Consider the following 19414-nt stretch of genomic DNA (forward strand, 5'->3'; position numbering starts at 1 on the left):
GAGTTGAGGGGGGGGGGGGGGGGGGGGGCAAATTTATATATGATATATGCAATTACACAAATTTATGTGAATATATAATATTTGAGACCAATTTGAAAAATTAAAAGCTCTTCATTTAAATACTAAGTGATATTTAACGTAATTATACCCAAAAAAAAAAAAAAACTTATTCATAATATTGTATCTATTGAGATATTTCTAACATGAGTGATCTATTTTTTTAATTTTTGTTAGAGCCAAAACTCAAGTTATGAATGAAACTATTAGTAGTTAGATAGATACTAAGTGTAATATATGTGAATTTCTATTATTTTGGTTAATGTGTTCCCATAAAATGTTCAAATTATAATATAGTAGGGGCAAACTAAAAAAATTTCAATGCAAGAAATGCTAGGGGAGGACTTAAGGTTCCTCAATAGTTCACTTAGAAGTTATGCTTTGTTTTATGACCAAAGAAACAAAGTAACATTTAATAAACTCAAAAACAAAAAGTAGGCAGGGATATTTAATAACTAAAGGTATTCTTTGAGCTGGCTAGGGGGGGCAACTGCCCCCCTCAACCCCCCCTGACTCCGCCCCTAATTTATTTACCACAAAAATAAAAAACTTAAATGGACACATGGTGAAAAATTGGATTTCAATTGAAATCTAATTGGATTTTCTCTCAGCTCTGTCTATATATATATATATAGGCTTTGTAAAGTCACTGAGTTTTTTTTTTTTTTTTAAGTGTCATTACTTTCAAATCAATCAAAGGTTTAGGTGTTTATCCAATAATATTATACATTTGTAAACTATTAATATATTTAGAAGTGTCATAAATCTAGTTTCTGAAAATGAGCCTTGAAAATAGTGTTGAAACCAAAGTTGTCAAAATCGGGATCCTATGTAGAATCGTGAGAGGTAAGTGATATCATAAATCTTAAGATTAGATCGTGGATCATAAGATCCTACATTATTTAAGAAAAAAAAATCAAAAAATACACATTGGTATGTTAAATAATCACATAAATTATACATTCATTAATATAATTACTGTACATTAGTATACTCATTTGTAAACATCATTTAAAGAGGCCAAAAACCTCAAAATGTGACAATCTATTGAGATTTTTTTTTTTTAGGTCCAACTGACGCTCTGTCTACATTAGAGTGGAAAAACTTTGTCTATTGAGATTTTATTTTTCATTTGGGTAACTGGGCCTTCTGTCAAGTTAAAAAAGATTACAAGAAACCAAAGTTATTTGGGATCATCAGAATCGTAAAATCGTAGGATCATAGGATCTAAATCGGGATTTTGACAACCATGGTTAAAACCATATATTCATATGTGAATGTGTTTATGGATTCTCTCTCTACATATATATATATATATATATATATTTATATTAGTAGTTTGCAAATGCATAATATTATTGAATAAATGCATAAATCTTAAATTGAATGATTGGAAAATAATTACACTAAACGAAGAAAAAAAAAGGCTCATTGCACTAACAAAGCACAAGTGGTGAGGCTAGTCTATAATCTATACTATTAATAAGAGAATTCTCCTATTTCTTTCTCTCTCTACATATATATATATATATATATATATATATTTATATTAGTAGTTTGCAAATGCATAATATTATTGAATAAATGCATAAATCTTAAATTGAATGATTGGAAAATAATTACACTAAACGAAGAAAAAAAAAGGCTCATTGCACTAACAAAGCACAAGTGGTGAGGCTAGTCTATAATCTATACTATTAATAAGAGAATTCTCCTATTTCTTTTTCAATTTTTGGCGTACCAAATTATCCTCATACAAATTCTAAAATAACACACCCTTTAGTTTAATTTTTTTTTTCTACAAAAAAGCAAAAAGGTTAAAACAATAGTACTAACTCACGTACAAAAGGAAAAAAAAAAAAAAAAAAAAAAAAAAAAGGTTATTCTCACCACTTATTTGTATTCAAATGTTTATCTATATTTGTTATCTATTTAAATTCAAATACTTCAATTATCTTTATAAAAACAATACAAAACTACTTCTTCCAAAAAAAAAAAACCCACTACCTCATGTAAAACTATCCATTCTTATCCCAAAATTTCTATGGTTTTTTTTTAAAAAAAAATTCTTAAAAATTCCTAAATTTTTGTTATCTAAATTCTATATAGTTATCATAAATCCTCATCCATCCATACTAACACAGGTCATCTTTTTTTTTTTTCTTTTTCTTTTTTTGATTCAAATCTAAAACGTTTTTACTTATCACAATTCTTACCCCAATCTATAAATTCAAATGTCCCATTAGATTTCAACTTCTTACGGTTTTCTATTTCATTCTTAAACATTATTTAACGTTACCTTACCTCCTTCTTAACAAAAATAATAAATACACACAGTTATTTATACATCACTTTTATGTATTATAACACTAAACAAACAAACAAAAATAAAAAAATAAAAAACAAAACAAAACAAAAACAAAAATAAGTAAAAAAGAACATTATTACACGAACAGAGCGCGTGTGATGATTCTTAGTACTATCTATAATAGGATTCCCTTTTTAAACTAGACTTTTATATGGTTCAAAAATACCCTCATTAATAAAATGTAACCTCTTTGAAATAGGGTCATAAATTTCAAATGAAAATTTTTGATTTTGAATTTAAAATGGGAACTCCTAAAATTTAGGATTTTTTTTCCTTCACGTTCTATTTATTCCCTAAAATTTAGCATTTTTTATTCCTTTTTCATCTTAATAAAAATAAAACACCCCCAATTTAAAAATAAAAAATAAAAATTAAGAGAACTCCTAATGTAGGGACACGATTCTTAAACGGCCCAACAATGACGTTGGGCTCGCACGTGAAAGATCCCTCACAATAATATTTGTAGAGAGTGGGCTTGAAAGGCTAGCGTTTGGTCACAGGGCGTTGGTCCAAATCGGACTTTAGGGGAACTCAGATAAAAAAAGGGCTTCAGTCTAGATACCCAAGCCCTACAACTTCGTAACCTGAGAGATTGGACTCCTCGTATTAGGTCCGAGGAGCACTAATGTCTTACTCCGGTTACCCGACGGTGGGTTTTTCGTGGTGGTGTGCGCACATTGTTCGGGCATTCTCATCCCTGGAGTTTTTCTCCTGAAGGTGAGATGGGCCTCCTTTTCTGATTAGTTTACCCTCTCTTTTATACCAGCCTACGTTCGCTGTCCCTCGTCCACGTGTAGGGTCAACTTTATCAGGACTGTTATTTGTCCCGTCAGTCTAATCCCGGAATTGTTGGGGATGGTTTGATAAAGCCTGAGAATCTGGCTCTGTTAGGTGCAGAGTCTTATCTGGAGAGGGTAGTAAGGGTAACTTACCCAAGATATTTTAGATCTTCTTACCAATTTTCCTTTACCTCTTTTTTACCTCTCTTCTTAAGGGAACTTTGGATCGGCCGAGGACTAAACTGTCCTCGGCTGCATCTTTGGGCCATCTTTGGCCTTATATTTTTGAGCTTTGGGCCATAACCTTTTTCGGTTTGGATCTGTGGACTCTCCATGAGCAAGTGGGTCTGGCCCATAAATTATTGGGCCCCACAATAGCCCCTCAAAACCCTGCTGTCCAACATCTTGGTTGGAAAGGTGGGTTTTGGTAATACCGAGCCTTTATTATGGCTCATTTGTTTCAGCCCTTGACTGACGCGGGCGACTCTTCACCTGCCTAGGGAATGTACCGGTCTACGAGATGTTCCCCTTAATTTACGCACGATGCCCTTATACCGTTTGGTTATCCAAAGCGCGTCTTTAATATCCCCCCTTTACGAGACCTCCCAGATCTAACGGTTATTGATGACGTGGGAGAACGAAACGGCGTATTCTTATTTGCAGATTTCCCTGGGGATCTGAACGTATTATGTACCCTCTTCTTCGTCCCCTATATAAAGAGAGAAGACAAAAGCTGATTCTTTCATACCTGAATCCCTCAGATTTCTCTCAGAGTTCACTTATCCCCTCTGGTTATACCTTATCCAATAATACGTTCACCATAGTAGTGAGCCATGAAGAAACCGTTCCATTCCCAAAAACACCATGTCCTAATAAAGCTCGAGATGGCTCGGTCGGGGCAAGGGTGGCTAAGACTCAAGATTTGTCTCCCCTTCCTTTTAGCCAAAATCCGAAGCAGGGACTCGTCACATCTCAATTTCGGCGTGATTGAGTCAAAGACATCCATTATCACCACCACCTGCTCTCTCATGAGCATATCTAACATGGCACTAGTGTGCTAAGAGTCAGGACTGAGGCAGGAACTAAATGCCCCTGCTTCTTCCTCTCTTCGTTCACTGGCGCCACCCTTTGCTTCTCTTTCTTCTTCTTTCCACCACCAGCTCCATCCTGGTGCTTTTCTTTCTCCCTCTTTTGCTCCTTTCTCTTTCTTTTCATTTCTTCCCTCTTCTTCTCCTCCTTCTTTTATTCATGTCCTCCATCTTCCTCATTCATCTCCTCCATCTTCCTCTTCTTCCTTCTCCTTCAAATTCTTCTTCCTTCTCCTTCATCTTTTTCTTAAGAAGGTCCTTCTCTCTATATGAGCAATACTGAGGCAGAGATTGGAGAGACTTTGAAGACGAGTTTAAAAGACACCTGACTGTTTACTTATCTGCATTGCAGATGTTATAGTTGCTTCGGCAGTTCATCTTTTGTATAGGCTTGTTTAAGCCCCTCTTTGTACATTGTAATAATTTTTCATATTAATAAAAGTTGCTGTTACTTTATTTCGCATGTTCTGTTTTTATGTTTTTATAAGTTTACAAACGCTGCTCGGCACAATAATATAGCATTTGAATCAATGACAACTAAGGCTAAAATATTTGCTAATAAAAAGATGTCACCATAACTTTAATAAAATTATTCGACATAGCAATGCCGACCAGTGAGGAACGAGACTCACCTTAAAATTAGCCGAGATGAGGACTAAGTGCTCGATACGGTGTAGGAAGTAACTATCTGAGGACATGTCACCCTCCAAATGAACAGTTTCCTTAAGCTAATGAACATCAGGTCGTTTCGCCATCTTCTTAACACACTGGCCTTAACCTTTTTCAGTATTTGAGCCGAGAACCTTCCCCATCCGAGTAGTTGATTTCCCAAAAGGCTTGAGTCCGAGGACTTCGCAACGCCTGGGTTCTGTCTAAAACTTGTGTTTTTTCTTTTGTGTACTTGGTTTCCCCATAGGCTTGAGTCCGAGGACCATGCAAGTCCTAGGTTCTGTCCAAAACTTATGTTTTTTCTTTTGTGTACTTGGTTTCCCCATAGACTTGAGTCCGAGGACCATGCAAGTCCTAGGTTCTGTCCAAAACTTTTTTAAGTTCAGATTCTCCCTTTCTTCAGGTATTTCACGAGGTGCCGAGCAGGGGTTGTCCTCGGCAACGGCTATGTCTCAGCGTGGGTCATAGTCCCTGGGCCCTCATGCAGAACGGGCCTGGGCCGCGAATTCACTAGACCCACGAATTAAGAGGTATCTTTGCAGCCTTTGGCCACGCGGTACTCTCTGACGTCCCAATGTTCGAGGTGCGCCTTTACGAGGCTTCTTTAATCTTGTGGTTGCAGTTGACGTTGGAAATTGAGTCAGAACCATTTTGTCTGTAGCGTCCCTTGGGATGCTGCGTGAAGTAAATGCCACCACCTTATTCCCTTAAATAAATGGGAGAGACAATTGCTTTACCTACACACAACTCCCTCAGCTTCCTCCTAAATCACAGCTCCTGTACTCAGTGCTATCCTCCCTTAGCATAACATGTTTGAGGCGAGGGTTGGGAAGAACGAACTCTCTCCACCACAGAAGCGCCGTGTCCTCCTGAGACTCAAAATAGAGAGGTATGGGCACAGGAAGCATAAGTTCAAGAGAGTATTCCATTTCGACCGAGGGGAAAGGGTGTCTTTCCCTCTTTTAGTCAAAATCCGAAGCAGGTTCTGTTCATGCCAGAATTTTGGTGTGTCAGAAGAAAGATTCTCCGCCATCAGCGCCTCTGCCTTGTGGCAGGCAAATATTTAGAGAAAGCCCCTCAACTTCCAGCTCCCTGCACCTTTCCTTCAGCAGTGTCAGGCTCAAGTTGGGTTCTCTCTGCACCTTTTCTTCGAGGTTGCGGGCCCCAGGCTGGGTTCTTTTGCTGCCTGAGTTATGGGCATGTAAAAGCACTGAGGAAGAACGAGGTCTTGAAGCAGTAGCCAACTTCTCTTCTGTGCCACCTCCTCGGCTTTGTTTTATTCTCTTGTATCTTTCCTTTTGATTATGTGGTTAGCTTTAGTAGCCAACCTCTCGTCTGTACTGCTCCTCGGCTTTATTTTATTTTTTGTATCTTCCTACTCGATTATGTAGTGAGCTCTGACATAAGTTGATTCCAGCTTTTCATTGTACGCTATACTACTTCTTTGTTTTAGTAAAAATAGAAATTTATTTACATGTTTTGAGTACTGATCTATTGGCAACACTACTTTGTGAATGGGTGTGCTCCATGTGTGTGTTTCTTCAAGAATATTTTAGAGCAAGATACCTTAAAACATAATCTAACTAATTCTAATTTACCAATACTACCAGACATTATGTCGATAATTCATTGTAAATCAAACTTAGGAAACTAACTGGGGTAACAATTGAATATTCTGTGATAAGCGCGTGAATATCGTCCCAGACCGATAATCTCTAAATAATCCATCCGAGCAGTCGACTGGGAAGTAGGGAACTCCGATTGTGCTTTTGTGTACTTAGTTTCCCCATAGGCTTGAGCCCGAGGACCGTGCAAGGCCTTGGTTCTGTCCAAAACTTATGTTTTTTCTTCTGTGTACTTGGTTTCCCCATAGGCTTGAGTCCGAGGACCATGCGAGGCCTTGGTTCTGTCCAAAACTTATGGTTTTTCTTTTGTGTACTTGGTTTCCCCATAGGCTTGAGTTCGAGGACCATGCAAGGCCTTGGTTCTGTCCAAAACTTATGGTTTTTCTTTTGTGTACTTGGTTTCCCCATAGGCTTGAGTCCGAGGACCATGCAAGGCCTTGGTTCTGTCCAAAACTTATGGTTTTTCTTTTGTGTACTTGGTTTCCCCATAGGCTTAAGTCCGAGGACCATGCAAGGCCTTGGTTCTGTCCAAAACTTATGGTTTTTCTTTTGTGTACTTGGTTTCCCCATAGGCTTGAGTCCGAGGACCATGCAAGGCCTTGGTTCTGTCCAAAACTTATGGTTTTTCTTTTGTGTACTTGGTTTCCCCATAGGCTTGAGTCCGAGGACCATGCAAGGTCTTGGTTCTGTCCAAAACGTTTTTAAGTACTTATTTGATTTTTTCGCAGGTCAGCCCCCTGACCATGACGGGGAGAGCTGACTTGGGGTCGGAAGCCCCTAGAGCTGCCCGTGCCGTTGGCACTACAGGATGTAAGCCCTGGCACAAGTTTATATCGGAGCGACAACTGCAGGTCACCGGAGATGGGGAAAAACTCGCGAATCTCTGCTTGCTAGAGAGTTGACTCATGCGCCACCCGTGCCAACGCGCAAGCCTTCCCACAGACGGCGCCAATTGTAGGGACACGATTCTTAAACGGCCCAACAATGACGTTGGGCTCGCACGTGAAAGATCCCTCACAATAATATTTGTAGAGAGTGGGCTTGAAAGGCTAGCGTTTGGTCACAGGGCGTTAGTCCAAACCGGACTTTAGGGGAACTCAGATAAAAAAAGGGCTTCAGTCTAGATACCCAAGCCCTACAACTTCGTAACCTGAGAGATTGGACTCCTCGGATCAGGTCCGAGGAGCACTAATGTCTTACTCCGGTTACCCGACGGTGGGTTTTTCGTGGTGGTGTGCGCACATTGTCCGGGCATTCTCATCCCTGGAGTTTTTCTCCTGAAGGTGAGATGGGCCTCCTTTTCTGATTAGTTTACCCTCTCTTTTATACCAGCCTACGTTCGCTGTCCCTCGTCCACGTGTAGGGTCAACTTTATCAGGACTGTTATTTGTCCCGTCAGTCTAATCCCGAAATTGTTGGGGATGGTTTGATAAAGCCTGAGAATCTGGCTCTGTTAGGTGCAGAGTCTTATCTGGGGAGGGTAGTAAGGGTAACTTACCCAAGATATTTTAGATCTTCTTACCAATTTTCCTTTACCTCTTTTTTACCTCTCTTCTTAAGGGAACTTTGGATCGGCCGAGGACTAAACTGTCCTCGGCTGCATCTTTGGGCCATCTTTGGCCTTATATTTTTGAGCTTTGGGCCATAACCTTTTTCGGTTTGGATCTGTGGACTCTCCATGAGCAAGTGGGCCTGGCCCATAAATTATTGGGCCCCACACCTAAAATTTAGACTTCTTTCCCCTTTCCTACCAAAACTTTTCTCTATATCACTACACCACTTGCAAACACACATTCAAAAAGGAAATTACAATTATAGCTTATTTTTAAAATTTATCATTTTTATTTGATAAAAAATATATTTCCAAATTATAATAGATTCAAATTATTAAACTTTATCCAAAAAAATAGAAGAGCCTCAAAGCACGTGCAATGAGCGTGCTTAGAGGTTAGTATTAATAATAGAATTCTCTATTTCCATTTCATCATTTTGCATACTAAAATATTCTTATACAAATTCTTAAATTCTCTAAAATAACCCTATCATTTAGTTAAATAATTTTAATTTTAAAAACATAAATTGGTTAAAAGAGTAATTTACTATTTTCTAAAAAAGCACCTAAGTTTTAGGCTGTTTTCCTTTCTAATCTCCAATCTGAATTACCACTTTTTATTTTAAATTCAAAATTTTAAACTTTTATCAACTCTTACAAAGAGAAAAATATTAAAAATTAGAACTCAATCTTTATCTCACTTTTATACATTATTTCACATTACTTTATTTCTTTCTCAATTAAAAAAAAAATTATTGACGGTTATTTATCCTAAGAATTAGGACACTCTATCTTACTTTTAAATATTATGGCACTAAACCCAAAAAATAAAAATAAAAGAGTCTCATCACACACGCTTATATCTCTATCTTACTTTTAAACATTATTCCACATTACTTTATCTCTTTCTTAAATAAATTAATATTAAAAAAAAAATTTGACAGTTATTTACCCTAAGAGGTGTGACACTCTATCTCGATTTTAAACATTATGACACTCTATTTATCCAATTTTCGTTTTTACCTTTTATTTGTTTAAATTTTATATTTATTAGCACTCCTACTATAAAAAAGTCACTCTATTATCTTACTCCACATGATCTCTTTTATCCTTATAATTATCACCACCCTAATTTCGGGTAAAAACTTGACTTATATATATATATATATATATATATATATTTTATCATAAGCTGACTCAGTAATTTTAAACAAATGAGAGTTTTTTTTAGTAGAATGGTGAACAAATAACGTGGTTTACCATGAGGACAGTATAATTTTTTCTCGCCCTCCTGTCACACTATCTCCTCTATCCTTATTACCACCAAAATTTCAGGAAACTGCGTCAGAAAGTTGGCTAATTATATAATATTTCAGGAGTACCACAAATACACACTCCCCCTTCTCACATAATTGTGGATCCCACTAATTAAATTCATGGTGCATAGAACCCACAACTCATGTGAAAGAGAGGGAATACACATTTATGGTACTCCTAGAGTATTCAATAATTTTCCCATAAAGTTTATGAGTTATTAATTAAGTGAGGATTCAAAAAGTTAGTTATGACTTCCAAAAATGTCAAAATATCCTTAATCTAATTAGATAATCCTTATTCTTTATATATATATATATATATATATATAGAAACTCTACTCTAGCATAATCTAAGTGTATATGTGTGTGAAATTCCCTCCTAAAGACTTGAACCCCGGCCCTTGCCCCTACACCCCACAAGCATTTATACTTATGAAGTGACCATTGCACCAAGGGTACGCGGTATAATCCTTATTCTTAAAAAATAAAAAATTGGGTTAAAATTGTAATTCAACAAAATTTAAAATAAAATAAACTACTAGATAAACTTTTTTCATAAAAAATAGCACACTCTCTATTTGAATATATCTCATGCACGTTTAATTTATTTTTTCCTAAAAACCAGTACACACTAAATTCAGTAGTTTACTCATTTCCAAATACTAAATTTTAGTTCTTAAAAATTTATTCTAGTGTAACTTGACTAACAGTAAATAAATTCAAATTGAAAAATTACATTAAACTCAAAATAATAATTAAAAAAAAAAAAAAAAAGCCTCATTGCACATGCAGGGCATGTGTGATGAGGCTAGTAGTTGAGTTAATCACTTCTGTATGTTTTATTCTCTTGCTTCTAAAAAAAAATGTTTTATTTTGTTTTTGCCCTCCTTTGTCTTTTTTTTTCTAAAGAATCTTTTTTTTTTTTTTTTAGAATACTAAGTATTTTTAACACACACACAGGAAGAGAGGAGAAGGTTTTTTTAAAGAATCCATTCACACTATTGCTCTTGCTGGTTATGATAGTCCAAAATCGTGCTGATTAGTGATAACTTGTTCAAAAATAAAAAATAAAATAAAATAAAAAAACCGAAAGTACCCATTGGATTGTGTTTCATGATTTGTAACGCCATGTTAATTGCCATCTTTTTGTTCCCCTAATAAGTCCCTAACGAATTATGAACTATAATAGAATGGTGTAAATATAGCATACCTATGTGGCACTTGCGTCATAGGAAATCCTTTTAATTCCATTTGGATTGATTAGTCAATAATAACATCCATTTTTTGACATCAATAATGATAATCCAAGCTGACACATTGAGATTCTCAATAATAATAAAAATTTCCCATGAATTGTAGGAAAGGTTTGTGAGCAAGGTTCGCTTGGCAATGTTCTCGTCAAATAGTTTTTTTTTTTTTTTTTTTTTTTTTGATACAACTACAAGATAGAATTCTACTCTAGAATAATCTAAGTGTATATGTGTGTGAAGTGCCCTCCTAGAGACTTGAACCCTGACCCTTGCCCCCCACACTTCACAAGCACTTATACTTGTAAAGTGACCATCGCATCAAGGATATGCAGTGATAAATAGTTTTCAATTTCAGACAATGTTGCTTTTAATCAATTAATATTTCTTGACTTCTTTCACTGCATGGAGATTCCCCAACCGTTTGATTAATTAGGGCCATAAAGTTGTAGAATGTATGGATTTCATGAAGACTTGGCTACATGGATATTTGTTTTTTAGAACTTGATGCGGACTAAGAGATTGTAGAAGAGAGAACAATAAAAAGTAAAACTCACCTAACAATAGCATGCCAATAGAGATAGAAAGAAACAAATGGCTGCTAATAATCGGAGAAAGAAATAACCCAATTTTGAACATTTTCTACATCAAGATTTTTAATAGAGGAGCGATTCAACTACACAATTTATAAAACACAAGACATGAAAGACAAATAGAAAAATCAATACTTTACACGGGTTCAATTTCATATTCAACTTACTAGTAAACCCGGTTAAGGAACTGAAAGTTCAAAAACGTGTACAAAACACCTTTGAACGTTTAGACCCCCAAAATACAACTTAACCAAATCAAGCAATATGTCAAACAACAAGTGTGCGGAAACTTAACACATGCTATAATATGAAATTGGTTAAACAACTATCTAAGCCATCACAAAATAAAATCACAGCAGATAAAATAAAGGCAAAGATAGAGAGGAAGGAAGATGCAAACACAGAGACAACACGCGATGTGTTATCGAAGAGGAAACCGAAGTCCTCAGCGAAAAACCTCTCCGCCGCCCTCCAAGCGGTAATCAATCCACTAGAAAATACAGTTGGGATACAAGGACAGCAATAGACCCTCCAAGCCTAATCTACCCAGTGCACCTAAGCCCTCCAAGCTTCTTACTCCAACGAGGTTGCGCCGAACCTTTTTCTTTTCTAGCTTCCCGGATTCCGCTACTAGACCGTAGCATCAACCAATGAAGATTGGCTCCTTCCTAACTGCTTCCCAGAACTCCAAACAACTGTCTCACAGAGATGATAATGGTGAGAACCAGGTTTGGTATAATGCCTCTCAAGGATTTGACAATGGAGAGGAAGAGAGTAAGGGAATTTGAAGAGACTCTATGGTATAGATTGTGGGTGAAGCAATCTGGTTTTTCTTTAGAGTTTCTCTCTCTCAAAATTCTCTCTGGAAGCTCTCTTTCAATCGTGGGTTAAAGGGGTATTTATACTGGAGTGGGAGAGGAATGTGAAACGTCAGGTTTTGGCAAAACAGGGGTGGCTCGCGGCTTGACCTCGCGGCTTGACCAAGTCGCGAGATCCAGTCGCGAGTTAACCGTATGGCCAGTTGTCCTGTTTTGTCCTGTAGTGCTCCAGCTAGCATGACTGTTCATCTTCCAGCATGCTTGGCACGTGTGCAGCTTCTGGCGGCTTGCAGCCGCGAGTCCACCCGCGAGTCCCAGCCGCGAGTCTCTGTTTTCTTGCACACTCTTGATCAAATATCACTCTATCTCACTCACTACCCTTACAACAAACCCACCTAAATACAGGGTTACTAAATGCTGAATTACAAGCAAATTTGGCACGGAATAAAGCCAATTAGATGGTTGAATAAATTCAACCTTACAATCTCCCCCTTTGGCTATTCCGTGACAAAACCCTAAAACAGACTCTAGACTTAACATGTGAGTTGGGAACAGTTGAACAAAACTCACTTACACCTAACTCTAGAAGCTGTGAAGCACTTGAATCATATGAACATAATACTCCTGAAACACAACAATACACCATGATCATTGTAAGCAGAAAATTATAAATGCATATGAAACAGGCAATATGTGATCAAGCAAAGATGGAGTTAATAGACAAACCATGGCTTGATCAACCAAGTGAACACCACAAGGTAGTGATCACAGTGCTCATTCACACTTGGAATGAACACAAGGACATACAAGTTAACAAGCACAAGACAAGACACTTGTATGCTCAACACTCAACCAATGCATTGCACACAAGGCATATGCATCTAGGAACAATCCTACAAGGGCACAAGAGTGACAGTACATAAACCAAAATGCAGAACATTTAGATTAAAGTACTGATTTCAACATAGCATAAAGGCTGCACTAAGCAAGGTACATACCATAAAGCCTACAAACTATGCATAAAACAATAACCCTAAAAGCTTACAAAAGCACATGGGTACAAATTAAAAACATCCTGAATAACATCATCAAAATATATTAAAGTTTAAACCAAGAGTATATGAAATGAGTTAGAAACAGCTATACACCAAAACACAGTGTATCAAAACCATAAAAACACTAAAAGTACCCAAATCATAAACATATATAAACAAAGTTTCTGTTTTTGGCAACTCCCCCTCAACTAATTACTCCCCCTTAAGAGCTGCTTTTCTGCTTCTCAATTATCAATGAACTTCTCCCCCTTTTTGACAGGAATGGCCAAAAGGTCACTGGTCATGCTGAGTTGTGAAGCTGTCAAGTTTAGCAGCCAAGACATCAATCTGGTCTTGCATGGCTCTCATCCTGTCAGAGTGCTCAGTTTGGACTGCCCTGATCCCATCAAGCCTTTCCAGAATGATCTGGAAAGCATCTGGAGGTGTGTCTGCAGAAGTTGAAGCTCTGTGTCTTTTGCCACTCCTCCTAGGTGTTGAGGTTGATGCAAGCCCTGCTGCCTCTGCTTCAGTCTCCATTGGGACAGCCTCTCCTTCATCACCTTCATCTTCTTCTCCTGGAAGCCTAACACTTATCCTTTTGCAGGTAAGCTTGTTGATTGCAGAGGGTGTGGACATGGGACTGATGTCTTGAGGGATTGGAACACCCTTCCTTCTAAAAATCCTCATTAGCAAACTGGGAAAGATCAATTTAGGCCTAGAGGTTGTTCTAGTCTCATCCACAATGGTGTCATAAATGTGGGAACTTATGTCTATGAAGTTCTTTTCTTTGAGATCCATCAAAAAGACTGCTCTAGCACAATTGATTGTAGTCAATTTCTTAATGGGATAGAGGTTAAACATCATAATTATTGTAAGGCACCTCATGTCCACTGGAAAGGCAGTGGTATTCAAACATTTCCCTTCTCTCTGCCCACCTATCCTTTGTTGAACTGTTTCAATAGAAACACTCCTATCCTTGTAATTGATAAATTCTTCATCATCTAATCCTTCAAGCCCTAATGCATCATCTATGACATGAGCATCCAAGACAAATTCTTTACCTCTCACCCAGCAACTTAATTCATTATCCTTTATCACAGCATTTGAGTAAAATTCCCTAATTAAGGGTTCACACACAACAGGGAAACCACTCAGAAGCTTTTCCCATCCTCTTCCTTCAAAACAGCTGGGAATAAAAGTTTGCCTTAAGTCCTCCAAATCCACAAATCTTTCTTGAATGATTCCTGCATTCAAGAAGTTATCCTTATATCTCTCAAAGTGGTGAACTGACCTAAACAGTTTAGAATCCATCTTTAATCTTTTGTCAGCCTTCTTTGCAGTAGATTTCTTCTTCTGAGGTGAGGGAGCCATCTGTGAACAATCAGAAAAGGCCACAACAACATAGAACAATATATGTGCATAACCAGTCAGTACCATGTAATTAACAAAGACATATCAACCATACAAATGAACTTTGAGCACTTAAACAATAAGCTGCTTAATCAATCACATGGATAAACCAAGCCTAAGATAGGAAACACATGAGCAACATGGAGAAACTATCCTAAAGGCAGATATATGTCATTGAGACATATAATGGAAAGATGATATGACACACAATCAGTATTTTGAGGCTAACAGAAGCTCCCAACAGATTAACCCAATAAAGCATGCATATATATCACAGTACAACTCACAACCTCAAAATGAACAAATAGAAACAACTCATTTAGCTCAAAGTTCAGATTAAAATAGAAGAAACACTTAGCTAAGCACAAGATGAAGAGCAATAAGGATATGACTATCATCAACGCAAACTATAGCAACAGCATCCACAAGCTAAGCATAAACAAGGAGCAGAAACCGAAACATAAACCCATTTCAAAATCACAGACATATGCGAAAAATCAAAGGGTAAAAGCACAAAATCAAGTAGAAAAGAGTGTAAAACTGAAAACCCATACCTGTAACTTGACGATTTTGAGCTACAAGAGAGCAACAATAGAGATTGGAAATGGGAGCACGGAGTGTTTGGGAGGGAGAGAGTTTAGAGAGAAGATGAACAGTCACAAAAGTTCGAGGGAAAACTGAAAAAGTTTAAAAACTGCTCCTGTTTCTGCAAAACACGCGATTTTCGCGACTTGATTAAATCGCCACACAGTCGCCAGCTCAAGCCGCCAAAGCACTCAAGAACAAAATTTTGAAAAAATTTTCTAAGTGTTTTTCGCGACTGGAAGGTCTACCCGCGAGTGAGTCGCGAGATGAGCCGCGAAAATCTCTGAGTGAACCTCGCGACTGGACCTTCCACTTGCGAACAAGTCGCCAAAAATGACCAGCGAGGTTGCGACTGAAGCTCGCGACTTGACATACCCGCGACTGAGCCGCCAAAACAGGGCAAAACTGTATTTTTGAAATTTTCAGATTTTTCAAACAAAATACTTTCCAAAAACACCTAAAACACTCAAAAATCTTTTTGTGCTTGAATTAACAAAGATTGAGCATGTGAAAACATATTTTATCAAGTACAATCACACAAATGAATATGGCATTTATAGAACATAAACTTGTGTGTTGTGTGTGGATACCAACAATGAGATAGTCCTTCGTCTAATGTGAAGCTTCAATGATCAATTCAACCAAGGCATACACAATTAGCACTAGATCATGTGACCAATCTCAATTATAGAAATATGTGTATATAACCTCCCACACAACTTGATAACATAACTTGGAGCTTTTCATTTGACTCCACTTTCAAACATAACATTTGATCTTTTTGATCTTTTTAGAGGCAATCATCTCTCATTGTGAGAGTGATGTGTGACATTTCTCTTTGAAGAACAGGCCTTTGGCCTTTTTGAATGAACATTCACTTTAAATATAAGGTCGTTTACCCTTTTTCCTAGTCAAATACTAGAATGTGCGACAGGCTTTTGCAGCTCAATATCTCTTTTCATTTGGAGATTTACATTTGGTGAGCTCTTTTTAGCAAAACAAAAATAAAAAGTGGGAAGATATATAGACACAAGTCTATGCATGTCTCAAGATCAACATAACCATTCACTAATCATTCATGACAAGTTTGAAGATCTATTTACAACAATCACATAGATTTCAAGATTTTTCCCACAGTGATATGAGTGCATGAAAACAAGCAATGCTCGAAAATGCACAAAGCCATTAGCACAAAGGTACAAGGCAAAACAAGTTTTAAGACAAAACTCAACAAAGTCAATCAAGCTTTTTGATTTTCTAATTTTTATGTGATTTTTGGATTTTTGAAACAAGAAACAAAAAGATTGATGAAACAAAATTAAAAATATTCACAAGAAGACAAGCAAACAACCAATATCAAAAACAACAAGCTTATCAAACAAACATAGTCACAAAGCATAGGAAGTATTAATGCATGGACATGTTGTAATGCTTATGCATGAGTACCCTTTTTCACCCACACGTCACTTGCGTTTGGGGTGATTTCCTTATAGGATTGGGTACGAGAGTTAGGGCTTTCAAACCTTCGTGAGAAGCTTTCCAATCAGTTGGTGAAAGAACCAATCATCTTCATCACGTTCATCATTCTGGGATCTCCATTTTGATCTCTAGATTGATCTCCTGCCCAAACTCTCCTATCAATTCTGGGTCCTCCTGACCTTTGAGGAGTTGCACTGTTCTTTGCTCTCAGCTTTTGGCAATTTGGTCGAGTATGCCCTTGAAGTCCGCAATAATGGCACACATAAGTTCCTCTAGGACCTCTTTGTGGTCTTGGACGTGACTTGGCACGGGATTCAGACCTGCCCACAGACTGATTACGATGATTCAGCATCCGTTGGTCCACCACATTCTTCTTCTCCTCCACCTCGAGCTTCTCACCAGTAAGGTCAGCTACAACTGGATCTTTGGCCTTTACAAACTTCACTTCTTTAGTGACATTTCCAGATGAACTACTTCCTCCGGTATATCCCAATCCGGATTTGTCTGAAAAGCTCTTTTGAGATGATATAACATCATCTAGCTTCTTGGTGGTGACCCTCTCTATTTTAACATTCGCTTGCACAACCTCATTCTCAAGAAATCTCACTTTTGTGTAAGTTTCGGACAACTCACCATTCAGTGTTTCTATCTCACATTTGGCCTCCCTATATCGAATTAGGAGACTTTTGTAGTCCTCCTCAGCCTTCTTCATTTTTCTCACAGCAGCCTTGGCCACCCTAGTATATTCATCCGACTTCTCCAAGAGTGAGTTATAATTCTCTTGAAGATTTTCTGTGCTTTCATCTTCTTCAGCTTCTGATTCTTCAACAATTCCTAGTGACTCATCATCACTATGTTCTCCAAGGTCTCGTACAAGCAGATTTAACTCATCCGAAGACTCAACATGTGCAATAGTCATAAAAGCTGAATAGTTCCCCTCGCCATCACAGCTCTCTTCAGATTCTGAGTCAGACGAGTCTGAGTCACTCAAGGTCGTGGCATACACTTTGCCTTTCGATTTCAAATAATTCGAACATTCCTTCTTAAAGTGTCCATGCCCGTTACATTCAAAACAAGTGACACATTGTGTGGGTTGGGATTCTTTTCCATCTTTCTTTTTGAAATCCCTCTTCTCCCTTCCAGAACTTTGGAATTTTCTTTTATCATCAAATTTGCCATTATTTTTGAATTTCAAAAACTTTCTGAAATTTTTGACAAGGTAGGCTACATCTTTGTCAACCACATCTTCTCCCGATGAGTCTTGATCTTCCACCTTCTCATTAATGGTCTTTAGAGCAAGGGATTTACTCTTCCGTGGATTGGGCAGCGACATCTCATAAGTCTGCAGAGAACCAACCAGCTCCTGCACTTTGATGTCGTCAAGATCCTTGCTCTCTTCAATGGCTGTCACTTTAGCACGAAAACTTTCCGGCAATGATCGAAGGATCTTCCTTACAATCTTTGAGTCCTCCGTTTTCTCCCCCAAGTTAAACTTACTGACAACCATCTCATTTAGCTTCCCATAGAAAGAGTCAAAAGACTCATCCTCACTCATTTTAAGCTCCTCAAACCGAGTGGTCACCATTTGTAACTTGGTGTCTTTCACTTTCTTCATGCCTTCATAAGTGGTTTCCAGAATCTCCCATGCTTCTTTGGCAATGGTAATGTGAGAAATCCTGTGAAATTCATCTGGAGACACACCACAGAAAATAGCATTGAGTGCTTTACTGTTAGCATTAGATGCAGCAAGTGCTGCCTTATCCCATGTGGATTTGGCTGCCTCAGGTTTGGTCCAACCAATCTCAACAGCATCCCAAACGGATTCATCAATAGAACACAGAAAAGCTCTCATACGAACCTTCCAAAAAGCATAATTACTACCATCAAAATATGGAGGTGCATTTAGGGATTGAGACCTATCCATCTCAAAAGGGAGTCAAGGATCACACAATGGTAATGAAACCAATAGCAGTGTACCCGCTCTGATACCAATTGAAAGTTCAAAAACGTGTATAAAACACCTTTGAACATTTAGACCCCCAAAATACAACTTAACCAAATCAAGCAATATGTCAAACAACAAGTGTGCGGAAACTTAACACATGCTATAATATGAAATTGGTTAAACAACTATCTAAGCCATCACAAAATAAAATCACAGCAGATAAAATAAAGGCAAAGATAGAGAGGAAGGAAGATGCAAACACAGAGACAACACGCGATGTGTTATCGAAGAGGAAACCGAAGTCCTCAGCGAAAAACCTCTCCGCCGCCCTCCAAGCGGTAATCAATCCACTAGAAAATACAGTTGGGATACAAGGACAGCAATAGACCCTCCAAGCCTAATCTACCCAGTGCACCTAAGCCCTCCAAGCTTCTTGCTCCAACGAGGTTGCGCCGAACCTTTTTCTTTTCTAGCTTCCCGGATTCCGCTACTAGACCGTAGCATCAACCAATGAAGATTGGCTCCTTCCTAACTGCTTCCCAGAACTCCAAACAACTGTCTCACAGAGATGATAATAGTGAGAACCAGGTTTGGTATAATGCCTCTCAAGGATTTGACAATGGAGAGGAAGAGAGTAAGGGAATTTGAAGAGACTCTAAGGTATAGATTGTGGGTGAAGCAATCTGGTTTTTCTTTAGGGTTTCTCTCTCTCAAAATTCTCTCTGGAAGCTCTCTTTCAATCGTGGGTTAAAGGGGTATTTATACTGGAGTGGGAGAGGAATGTGAAACGTCAGGTTTTGGCAAAACAGGGGTGGCTCGCGGCTTGACCTCGCGGCTTGACCAAGTCGC

At 37.9% G+C, this 19414-nt stretch overlaps 1 protein-coding gene across 1 annotated transcript in view; it reads left to right on the forward strand.

Moving 5' to 3' along the window:
* Positions 1 to 19414, forward strand: part of LOC126701703 (uncharacterized) — an 87525-nt gene that overhangs the window by 58093 nt on the left and 10018 nt on the right. The window lies entirely within an intron of this gene.

Source organism: Quercus robur, chromosome 10, assembly GCF_932294415.1.
Source record: "Quercus robur chromosome 10, dhQueRobu3.1, whole genome shotgun sequence".
NCBI classification, from domain to species: Eukaryota; Viridiplantae; Streptophyta; class Magnoliopsida; order Fagales; family Fagaceae; genus Quercus; species Quercus robur.